The sequence below is a fragment of the Fukomys damarensis genome, unplaced genomic scaffold (genome assembly GCF_012274545.1).
Source record: "Fukomys damarensis isolate Sample0158 unplaced genomic scaffold, DMR_v1.0_HiC HiC_scaffold_27, whole genome shotgun sequence".
Taxonomy (NCBI): Eukaryota; Metazoa; Chordata; class Mammalia; order Rodentia; family Bathyergidae; genus Fukomys; species Fukomys damarensis.
In genome coordinates, this window is record NW_022900939.1 from 15,482,033 (window position 1) to 15,494,509 (window position 12,477).

General features: G+C 40.6%; 1 long non-coding RNA gene across 1 annotated transcript in view; it reads right to left on the reverse strand.

The window, feature by feature from the left end:
- Window positions 1-12,477, reverse strand: part of LOC117283513 — a 53,227-nt gene that overhangs the window by 19,200 nt on the left and 21,550 nt on the right. Inside the window, exon 2 of the long non-coding RNA XR_004514524.1 lies at window positions 9,393-9,547. This is a non-coding gene — a long non-coding RNA (uncharacterized LOC117283513). The remainder of the gene's footprint in view (window positions 1-9,392; window positions 9,548-12,477) is intronic.

Genomic DNA, 12,477 nt, shown 5'->3' on the forward strand with positions numbered 1-12,477 from the left:
CCTCCTTTTGTTCCTTGCCTTCTAGTTAGAGTCAGCCAATGGGGATTCCCACGGGAGGCTGGGACATGAGGAGAGGGAGGTGTGAGCTCTATCTTTCCCCCTTGGAAGTGCCCATGTTGGCCAGCCCATGGAGTATTTGAACAAAGATGTCATTATCTTCCCAAAGAAAGATGAAGAAGAAACAGAAGTAAGATTCTCCTCTTTGGCACCTTTCTTTTCTTTGAGCAGGAAATTATCCAATTTATACTTTAAGCCAAAATGCCAGTTGTTCCCCACAATCCTAGAGCTTCTGTGTGACCCCCCCAAAAAAAAGTTCAGAGCTAAAACAACTCTTAGAACACTGAGTGTAGCAACATGCTCCCTTCCATTTTCAGATGGGGAAACAGAGGCCAGGAGGGGAAGGTCAGAGCCTGCACTGAAACCCCAGGCTTCCTGGCATCAAAATCGGCAGCCTTCCCACCACTCTGAGGACAAGGACTCCTCAAGCCCCACTTAGTCAATTTTGGCCTTTATCCTACTGAATTTACTTATCTGTGTCCCCTACAAGACTATAAGTTGTATAAGGACAGAAACCAATACCCAACCCTGCTTCTGTGCTTGGAACACTAATTCTTTCTAAAAGGAATGTACATTCTGTGCACGTCTCTGTATTTTCAGACATCAGTCATTTGAAGCATACCCAGTTCTACCAGCCTCATTTATTAGCATCCATGAGGAGATTTCAAAATCACAAGCCCTTAAAAAAATCCCCAAGGCTGTCTTTTTGTAAACCCCACTGTAGGTGCCCTGACCCTTGAGCTTTGTATACAGAAGAAATCTGGGTCAAATGAATGCCCAGAAAAGGCTCAGAAATAAATAAATGGACAGAGAGGCTCCCAGAAGCAGCACGACAGGTCAGCTTTCCTGGGAGGCAGGATATTGCTCTTTGGATATCACTAGTCATTGACCATTACCTCAGTTATTACTAAGTGCAAATTTTCTTAAAACACTCATCTGTGATTGTCAGCTCCCCTTACCCCATCCCTCACCCAACACCTCTCCTGCTCAGGGGTGACACTGGGAAGAGGAGAGGTTTCCATGTGCAGGGTTCAAGACAGTGTTTGCTCTGAGAAGTGGCTCTGAGCCAACAGGAGAAGTAGGGGTCAGGAGTGGCGGTTTGCAAAGGAAGGCATGAGTCCAGCCCTCAGGATCCCCCTTCTCCCTTGTCAAGCTTCCTGTCTATAAAATACTACCTGCTTTCACAATAACAGATCACACAAAATGCCCCCAGTTAATCATATCATTTAAGTTACTCAGCAACCCTCAGTAAGGCAAGACTGCTACCACCATGTTAAGATGAGGAAGCAGCAACTCAGCAAGGAATAGTCACTTGCCTTACTAGTCACAGAACTAGTAAGTAGAAGAGAAAGATTCAAACTCAAGTCTTCCCTTGCACTGAGCCTTGAGAAGAAACACGGATGTGGGCTTGATGAAGGTAAAGCAGCCTTGTGTTGAACCAGCCTTCTTCAAACCACAACCTCGGTCTCCATCACAGAGTTTTATAGGATGACTTAATTCCTCCTTGTCCATACCAGGAAAGATGGCAGCCAAGCTCAGCCCACATGTGGGGCTCTGCACCTCTGACTACCCAAGGGCATTCTTGGAGTGTGGAAAGCCTCTGTCAGCTGCAGAGAGAATGATTAGAGGTCTCTTCCAGCAATAGAAAGTCATCAGGCACATGCACTGGCCACCACACACTACCATGTTGAGGCCAGTGCTGTAAAGTCTGCAGGGTGCTAAATGTCCAAAAAGACACAAAGGAAAAGAAAAGAACACTTGAGGTTGATGAAAATATACAGTGAATATTTCATTTTTCAAAAAGTTACATTACACTAAAAGATGCATTGCTATTCACAGCCCTCAGAATATTCCCCTCACTTCAAGTACACTCATCCCAGTGTCCTTGCCACTTTCTGAGCAGGTCTGGAGTCCCCTTTCATGAAGGTCTTTAAGAGGTGTGATCAAAAATAGGGTGAATGTGCTGCTGGGTGCCATCTAGTGAAAAAGCAGGCTGGTTAAAACGTGATGGGGTCCTTATTCCCTGGACACAGGAACTGGTATAGTGTAATTTCTGACTCCTCCCTGAAGTCAAAATGACCATGAAAGGCAAACACTTTGAGTGGAGTCAGGTTATTAAGGCAGCCATGACAGTGACACCAAAGACACTTGGAAAGACAGCAGTTAAATTCTATTTTACAACTCCTTTAACACTCACCCTGGTTAAGAGAATGGATAATAAGAAGACTGGATAAAGAAAATGTGGGTTTTTAAAATAAAATGGAGTAGTACTCAGCCATAAATAAGAAGAAACTAGAGACATTTATAGCTAAATGGATGCACATTGAGGCCATACTCTCAAGTGAAATAAATAGGACACATATGTGTAAATACCAAATAGTGTTTCTAGTGTGAGAAACTGAAAGTGCAAATAAGGACTGAAGGTATGCTAGATAATGTGAAATAAGAAGAAAAGGTACAAAGGGGAAGGGGAAAAGAAAGATGGGAATGGAATTAACATGAGAAAAAGAAAAAAATGGAAACAAAGCCCTTGGAGATAGGGAGGGGAATGGGGAAAAAATAAGAGCCGAGATGGATTATGTAAAAGTGCACATTTCCAATGATGAATGTCACTACATTGTTTATCTTAAATGCAACAATAACATTAATTAATTTTTTAAAATAAATAAATAAAAGGAAATGGATAGTACTTAGGTTCCAATCCCAGCAATACTGTGTTCTGGCTTTGCCTATCTGAGTTGGCTTCTTCATCTTCACAGGGTTGCTGGACAGTTGAGATACCGCATACATAGCTGTACATCCTTTCTATAATCCAGGTACAGTACTAGCTGCTGTGGATTGCTTAGCTCCTTTAATCTTGAGAAGTCGAGGAGGTAGACCTCTTTCATTGCTGCTTTATATTGAAGACACCATCTCAGAGGTGAGTAACTCCCTCAAGGCATTCAGCCAAAAAGTGTTGGTGCTTGGGGAATAAACGTCAGCTAGTAGCAACAATTCTGGTCCCAACCTATGAGCACCTTGAAAGCAGACATCAGAACTTGGCTGAGATTTTTATTCATTATGAAATATTCCAAACATGCAAAAGTATGTATTATTATAGATATCCATATGAGTCAGCCTTAGAAAAAAGTGTTAAGATTGCAAACCTCCAGAATCGTCTACCTCCTCACCCTCCTCAGAGCGTACTCACCTTTTATTTGCTTAACAGTGTGGCTGGAGAAGCTGCTCTAAGCCAGGGTTGGCTTCCAGACAGTAACCTGCTCTAATCATTTTCCAGAATTGGGGATTCATTGCCTGCAAACCCACTTTATACTGTTATATACTTAGGTAGAAATATTGGGTATAGGTTGCATGGTTCAAATTTTTCCATAAGTGGTAGAACATGCCTGAAGTCTTCTGAAATATCATGTCTTCTTGTTTCTTTTTTTGAGACAAGGTCTCACTATGCTGCCTGGGCTGATCTAGAGCTCAGAGGCTCAAGCAATCTTCCTGCTTCCACCTCTAAATAGCTGGAACTAGCAATGCACCACCATGCCTGGCTGAGATACAGTATCTTGATAATCTTTTCTTATTGGAAAAAGAGAGAGAGACAGAGACAGAGTGAGAACACTTTATGACTATATTAGATACCATAATACTAAATACATTGACTTGAGTTGCAAACACCACTCTAAACGTCAGGAGCTTCAATATATTAATTTTATTGGTACATTTAAGATATGCAATATAATGACATTCATCATTGGAAATTTGCACCTTTACATAATCCATCTTGGTTCTTATTTTTTCACTATTCCCCTGCCCTCCCTTCAACCCCCCCACCCCTACCTATCTACAGAGACTTTGTTTCCATTTTTTTCCTTTTTTTTTAAAGGATTTTTTTTCCATTAAGTTTATTGGTACAATTTAGGTATACAATACAGTTATATTCATCACAGGGATCTCTTACTTTTATATGATACATCTCAGCTCTTATTTTTCCCCATTCCCCTGCTCTCTCTTCACCCGCTCCACTCTACCTAAACATTTTCCTAAACATTACTCCTTTGGGGATCACCATGCTAGTGGGAGGACAGTCTTCCCAGGGAAGGACCTTCCAACGCTGCATTGCAGCCTCGTTTCTCTTCACTAGTGTTCTGTTGGGTGGGTCTTTCTGAGTGTATCTTCCAGAAAGGCTTGATCCAAAGGGAATCTGAGACCTCTTTATTGGGTGTACTTAAGGTGAGGATGTGTCTTCCTGGGGGTTCCCAGTAAGTTAGGGCCTTAGTAAGGAAGGGATGTGGACAATCTGCCCGAAGCCCCCGTCCTCTCTTCTTTGGGGTGCCCTGTCTGTACCTTCCAGGCCCCTGCCCAACATTCCCAGCACCCTCTTGCTGATCCAGTATCCAGTTATACATCTTTTCCTTCCTGAGCCACAGTGCACAGCTTCCGTCCATGTACCCCCACATCGCTCCCTGCTCCCTGAAAGTACTCCAGTATTATCTGAGAGTACTTATTGCTTAGCCCATGGCTGCCCAACAATTTTTTTTTTTTTTTTGGTAATGGAGATCAGACTTGAGTCCTTCTGCTTGCAGGACAGGCATGAGAACCACTAGGCTAAATCCCAAGCTGCCCAACCTTTTGATTTGCCTGGGCCACAATGAGTGAAGAGGGATTGTCTTGGGCTACATATAAAGAATATAATTAGTTAATGTATGTAACTAACAAACCCTCCTTTATTTTTAATATTTTATTATAGCATTAAAATGAAATAACATAAGTAAAATCTAATAATTAACCAAGAAAGCTCACATGTCTGCTTAATAACAATACTATATGACTTCACAGGCACTCGCATGGTGGAGGTAGGTAGACATGCTATCTTTGGTAATCACTAATGTGGCACAAGCTCATGTAATGCCTGATTCATATTCTCTGAGACATTAGAAGCCTGGAGGAAAAAAATGTAGCATGGTAAGTTGTCATAAAAACATGAATTCATTTTGAAATTTGCAACATCAATGATTTCATGGAAGCCATCCACATTCCACTTAAAGATGTGGAAGTCTCTTTTCCAAGGTAGCACAGCCAGTAAAGGCAGAGTCTTGGTTCCAAATGAAGTACTCTGAGACGCTCACCAATGTTCCCTTGGTCATTATAATTCCAGCTCTGAGACTTAGTAGAGAAGGCAATGCTCACCCTCCTGAGTCACTGGAAGCCCTGCTGAGTATTACAGAGGACTGAGTGCAACTACCTACTCAGAACAGAAGAGTGCCTGCCACATGCTCACAGCATTTGAGATTGCAAAAGCCATGCTTGAAATGAAATCTAATGATCAGTATTCACTTTTATGGCATGGTTTATAAATATAGGGTCTCATAAACAGCCACTGTGACCAATCAAAAGCCTGTTAAGTGCCTAGAGCTTTTATTTCAGAGCTAACAATCTGAGTTCCTCACATGTCCCCACTAATGATGCCCCATATGACCCTGAGCCCGACTTAAACTTCTTGTGCCTCATTTTCTCTGACTGTAATGAGGAGATAATGACACTAGCCCCTGGACCATGTTGGCAACATGCTCGGAGATCCCCAGATCAAAGCTGGGCCAAGCGAGATGATAGTGGTGCTCACCATCATTAGTGTTATTATTGTTGTTGTTGTTTGGAGTGACCACGATGAAGCCCAGGAAGCAGACACAACTTCCTGGGTTGATTCAGCACCAGATATAACTGGGGAGGCACCTTTTTGCACTGCAGAAGCCACTGCTGTTGAGACTGCCCCTTTCACTGAATCAGAGGATGGCACATTCCTAGACTCCTCCTACGGCATGAGGCATTGCCCTCCCTGGAGAGTGGACCATGCCTCAAATACCTCCAAGATGTAAATATCTGTCTGTCTGTGGGGGAAAGCGGCCAATGATAGACACCATTATGTGTTTGGTGATAAGGTTACCCTCATCACATCGCCAGTTAATGAGCCTTGGGCTTGCAGCCGGGAAGCATTAGACTGGAGTCCCAACTCTACCACCTTATGACCTTATCTATGAGCCATAATTTCTCAAGGTCATCATTTCCTGACTGTAATAAGGATGTTATTTTAGTGATTGTAAAATGATGATCACTAAAGCAATTCCTTGGTCTCCTGGTCCTGACACTTATAGTGACCTTAAAAGTCACAGCAGGGGCTTCTGCCCACACAAGGTACTGCCTGGCACATTTCGCCATAGTTTAATGACACTGCCTAGCCCTGCTCTTCAGCAGGCAGTTGGTCCCTCACCGCATGCAAGCAGTAATGTCCTAAGTCTGAGACAAGACAACACACTGAACTTGGTTTGGAATTTACCAGCAAACTAGGAACTCAAAATAGAGACCCAAGTTCTTTGTGCTAGTAAATGCTCACTGTGGTTCTTAAAGTGTGCTCATGTAGGGGCATCACCTGCCTTAACGTGACCAATGCACCAAAAGTCACCTATCTGGACCCTTCATCCATCTGGGTGAATTTGGAAAGAAGCCCCTTCAGGCTGCTTGTTGTCCTGTGGACACCTGGCTTATTAGCAGATTTTGTGATGTGCAAATGGGCACAGCCCTCTGCCAGGGCCAAGTCTTGATATGTGGAACACGGGCTGGATCTTAACACCTAAGAGTCCCCTTAGCCTACACTCCTAGGAGTTCACTGGAGCCCCTTATGTACCTTAAAGAGTTGCCTCATCCCCACCATCATTAACTGCTTTTTAATGCTTTATATGATATTGGCCAACTTTCAAATTATTTATTTGAATAAAATTGGATGTTTAAAGGTCTAATAACTAATATGCTCCAATGTGAAAAACATTTTCTTAGGCAATGGTAGTTTAAAGGAATAAGTGCAAGAATTTTTAGTTTCTGTGAGCTCAGGACTACAAAAAATGTTCTTTCTTCTTTCTAATTGGATGTACTTTCTAGCTGGGACCCCTACTCTGATCAGTGTAGAATAATTAGTTTAGTTACTTTCAAGTAAAATAAGTCCACACTCATTGTTTTTTAATCACCATTTTCATCTCAGTATCACTGTGTGTACAATGAAAAAAGGCATTTATCACCTCCGTCTTGGTCATATGCTGGCCTCTGACTTCAAATGTGAATCACAATCACCCCACCTGGTCGTGCTCCATGCTGGAGAAGTTGGGATGTGGCCACATCTTTGTCAGATGCCTGGGAACATCATCTGAACACCCTCTGGCCTCCTGTGGGATTCGGTCTCATCTCATCATAGAGCCCCTGGCAAGCCTCTCAGCTCTGCGTTTTGTTTTCTCTCTTCCCTCCTCTTTCTCTCTCTCTCTCTCTCTCTCTCTCTCTTTCACTCTCTCTCTCTCTCTCTCATCCTGTCTCTTTGCTATGTGGTATGATCAAAATATACAGTGAATGTTTAAATTTTAAAATAATTTATTATAGTAAGAGACACATTGCCGTTAACCCCCCTCACTTTGACCATGCTCTTCCCATGACTCTTGCCACTTTCTGAGCAGTTCTGGAAGTTCTCTCTCCTGAGTGTCTTTATTAGGTGTGATCAATAATACAGTGAATGCTACTGCCAAGTCATTCCAACAGAATGTAAACACATTACAGTATATCCTTATCTGCCTTATTCACTGGATCTGGCATGTGCAAATTTAGGCTCTTTCCCAAAGTAAAAATGACCGTGAGAAGTAAACATTTCGAATGGATCCAGGACATTGAGGCAGCCACAGATGCACAACTAAAGCACTTATGAAAGAGAACTTCAATAACTGCTTTAAAAAATGTCAGGAACAACGGAATAAATGAGTTCAAAGCAAGAGAGAGTCTTTTATGGGGATTAATGGCAATGTGTCTTTTACTGTAATAATTTTTTAGTTTAAATATTCACCATATGTTTTCATCATATCTATACATCAACTTAATGCCAGGCTTGGCATTCTGAGGCTTTGGGAAACTTGGGTGGCTGTCCCAATGCCTCCTTCTCCCCACAAAAATCACACCATTTTTACTCTATCACAGCCTCTCTATGATAAGTAGAAGGCTCACCTGATGATTGGTGACACCCAGCCTGTCCCTTGAGAAAACTGTTAGGGCTTTCCTGATCCTACCATTCCTCCATGGCCAAGTTACATCTCAGAAGTATAGGGAGACACAGAGGAAGGCCATTAACACTCTTTTTTAGCCCTCTTCCTTCATCTCTGTCTCTCTTCTTCCCAGAGCAAGAGTCAGGGTCAGTGGTCAGGAAAGGAATTGACTGATCACCTGCACCTCCTGAATTTTGCTGTCTTATATCTGGACCATCAAACATGTAAACATAAAAGTAAACATGTGCCACCTCAGTTTGGAAGATACACCCTGTCATGGAGAAAGGTTCTCAGAATGCAAGTATGTGGAATATGGAAGGTGTGGCAACATTTGCCTTCATATGTCTCAAGTTAGCACTTGTGGATAGAGACAAGTAGAGGAGGAGGGTGGAGGCGGGACATTATCAGTGCTCTGTGAATGGGGTCACGCTAAGAAAAATGAATGTCAAGCAATGGAACTAAAACCAAAGCAAAATGGGAAGACTCCGTAAAGCTGTGCATCAAAGGCTTTTTTTCCCCAAAATGTGTGTCTCCTACAGCCTAGCATTCCTTTCCTGGGGGTTATCTTAAGATTTCAGACAAATACAGAATGGTCATGTATGAAGAAGTTCCATGCAAAATTATTTACAATGGTAATAATCTCTGTGTTCCACAGTAATAAGCAGATATGTAAATAACTATGTTCTTGCAATAGAATATTATGTAATCATTAAAAAGTGATGATTCTAAAGCTTTAGTTAGTGAAGTACAAAGATATCAAGATGTCTGATTGAGTGAAAAAACAAGTTACTAAACCAGAAGAATAGCATAAGCACATTTTTATTGCATGGATATGGGATGTTTTATTTATGTTATAAGGACATATACATTCATCATCCAGTATCTGCAGTGTTCTCCTTCCAGGACCCTCACTCCTTACCAAAATCCCTGGATAGTCAAGTCCCTTACATAAAATAGCATAATATTTGCCCATTTTAAATCATATCTAAATTTTTCCTAATACCCAATACAATATAAATGTTATATAAATAGCTGTTTTTGAAGAACTGGCTATATAAGATACCAAATTTACATACAAATGTACAAAGATAAATATGATATATAAATATTGGTAGTGGCTATTCTGATATGGAATGTTCCGTTTTCTTTGTCTATATGCTCCAAACTTTCTGAAAAGAACTAGTATTAATTTTATGATTTAAAAAGTAAGAAAAAAGGTTCTGATTATGTTCAGAAGATAACTTGTGTGGTTTGGAAAAATTAGAAGTCACTCACAGACTCACAGGCAAAGCAGAGAATTACTACTCCTGGAAATGCACTAAGAAGACCAATGTTCTGGCTTCTGAGACAGCTCCTCTCTGCCTCTGCCCTTCACAAACGGTGAGTCAGGGTTCCTTGTGGCAAGAAACAGAGTCCAAGATGAGTAGTTTCTGCAGAAAGAAAATTTATTAAAAGATATTGGTACTACTGTTCCTGGGAAGATGGAGTAGATGTTTTTCTCACTCTCTCTCCCATTAAGTATATCTAAAAACCATAGTTATTGTACATAAAACAATCACAAGGAGACTAGATGATAGCAATTAGGCTAGGGACTTGGGACCCCAAGAGTGATGACACAAAGTTGAGTTTTCTGGGATTCATTTTTGGCTCGTATATTCCAGACTTGGATGAAGCTTGCACTTTGGAAATGAGAAGTGCAAATAAGCAGAAACAATAAAATCCCCAATGTCTACACATCTATAATCCCAGAACTCTGGAAGTCTGACACAGGAGGGTCACAAGTTCAAGACCAGCCTGTCTCAAAATTTTAAGAAAATATTTTAGAGGACCCTGAGCTCAATCCCCAGTAAAACACACACACACACACACACACACACACACACACACACACACACACGCCAAATGTCTTTAGCCAAGAGCAAGGAAAGGCATTTGGTAGAAAGAAAGAAAAATTTAGACAATCAGTTTACCACCAAAGAAAAAACTGGGAGTCCAACCTCACCAAGGCCAGCAAAGGCGAAAATGGGGAGTAATATATTTTTGAAATAGCTACATTTGGGGAGTAGACCCATTTGGGGAGTAGCCAGGCTGTAAGAAGTCTCCTCAACACCCTCTTAGTGTGCTGTCAGAGAAGACCAAGTAGGGAGTTGTGACTCTCATCTACACCGAGTGGCTATGAGCACCTGCCTCACCAGTGTTGATGGAGCCTCATGAGGAGCCTGGACTCTTCCACCTCCAGCCAGCAGTGTGGAGGTACCCTTTCCTACCCATGTCTGGATGGGATGCCCTATGGGAAGTCAGGGCTTCAATGGCACCCAAAGATAATGAGGACCCCTCCCTGTATTGTGAGGTCAGTGGAGGACACATAGCAAGCAATAGCAGGGCACTTCCACCTTGCTGATCAGAGTGATACCAGCAAAGGCCTCATCGCAAGTCAAAACTTCCACTTCTACCCCCAAAGATGCACTCAGATGTCAGCAGGAAACAAATGAAGAACCTAGGCTTCTACCCCTACCTGGCAGTAACAAAGTAGCACCTCCTTCTCCCTGTCAACCCCATGTTTAAAACATCTGGCTAAATCAGAAGGTATAAATAAGATTTACAGTATAACATAATACTTTAATATTTCAATAAAAACAACTCATACTAAGAATCAAGAAAATTTAGATCCTAATGATATAATTGACAGTGTGAAATAGGAAGAAAAGGGCTAAAGGCATAGGGGAAGTGGGAAGGGAAGGGGAAAGGTAATAACGGAAAAAAATGAGAAAATGAAAAAATGGAAATAAAGTATTTGTAAATAGGGAAGGGAGGAGGGGGTGAAGGAAGGGCAGGAGTAAGGGGAAAAAATGAGAACCAAGACCTGTCATGTAAAGGTACAAGATCCCAATGATGAATGTAACTGTACTGTATACCTAAATTGTACCAATAAACTCAATGAGAAAAAAAAAGAATCAAGAAAATTTTAACTTGAATGTTAAAGATAATCAACAGATACTAACCTCAGATTGTTAGAAATATTAGAATTGTCTGTAAAGATTTTCAAGCAGATATCATATGAATGCCTCAAACTACATTTGTGAACATAGTTGAAACAAGTGGAAAAACAGAGTTTTTTTCAGATAAATAGGATGACTCAGTAAATAAGTAGGAGATATAAAGGAGAACCAAATGAAATCTTACAACTGAAAAACAGTAACCAAAAAAGTTAAAGCTTAATGAACAAGCACAGGAAAGAATCTGTGGACTTAAAGACAGAAGTATAGAAATAACTCCACCTGAATGATAGAGCAATAACAAACTCAACTGAAAAAAATCAACAAAGCCTCAGGGCTGTGAAGAACTACAACAAAATACTTGACTCTCATGACATTAGAGATCCAGAACAGGAGGAAAAAGAGAAAAAGACTGAAGAAGTATTTGAAGAAATAATGGCTGAAATCTACTCAACTTTGCAAAAGACATAAACCTACAGATTCTAGAAGTAGAGCTGCAAACTCCAAACAAGATAAACCCCCAAAAATTGATTCCAAAACATATCATGGGAAAACTTCTGTAAACTAACAATAAAAATCTTAAAAGCAGCTATGGAGAAACAACACCTTACCTCTAAATTTGAGTGACAGCAGATTTCTCATCAGACACTGTCAAGGCCAAATTTTGAGGTGACATAAAATTTCTTCAAATGTTAAAGGCAAAGACCCATCATTTCAGAATACAATATCCTTCGGGAATAAATGAGAAATCAAGACATTTTCACATGAAGGAAACTAAATTAAATTTAGGTAAAGAAAATTCTCTATAAATAGAAAGAAAATGACAAAATAATCTTAAAACATTAGGAAGATCAAAGAATATGGTAAGAAAAAAAAACTACAAGAAAAATCAAGGTTTTTATCTTGGGTTCTCTAAATTATGTTTGAGTTTGACATTTGAAGCAAAAATTATGACACTGTCTGATGTGATTTGAACTGAATTTGGAGGAATTATTTAAAATAATTATATTACAAACAGAGGAAATATAGTTATATAAAGGAAGGTAAGTTTTCATGTTTTACCTGAACTGGTAAATGTCAGTATCAGTAGATCATGATGTCATATTCATGCAATATAATTTCTAGAGTAATCACTAAAAGAACTATCAAAGGGGCTGCCTGCCTACCTGCCTGTCTGCGATCACCCGGCGGCGTGCGCGTGAGCTCCCGGCCTGCGATAAAATAATTATTACAAACAGAGGAAATATAGTTATATAAAGGAAGGTAAGTTTTCATGTTTTACCTGAACTGGTAAATGTCAGTATCAGTAGATCATGATGTCATATTCATGCAATATAATTTCTAGAGTAATCACTAAAAAAAAA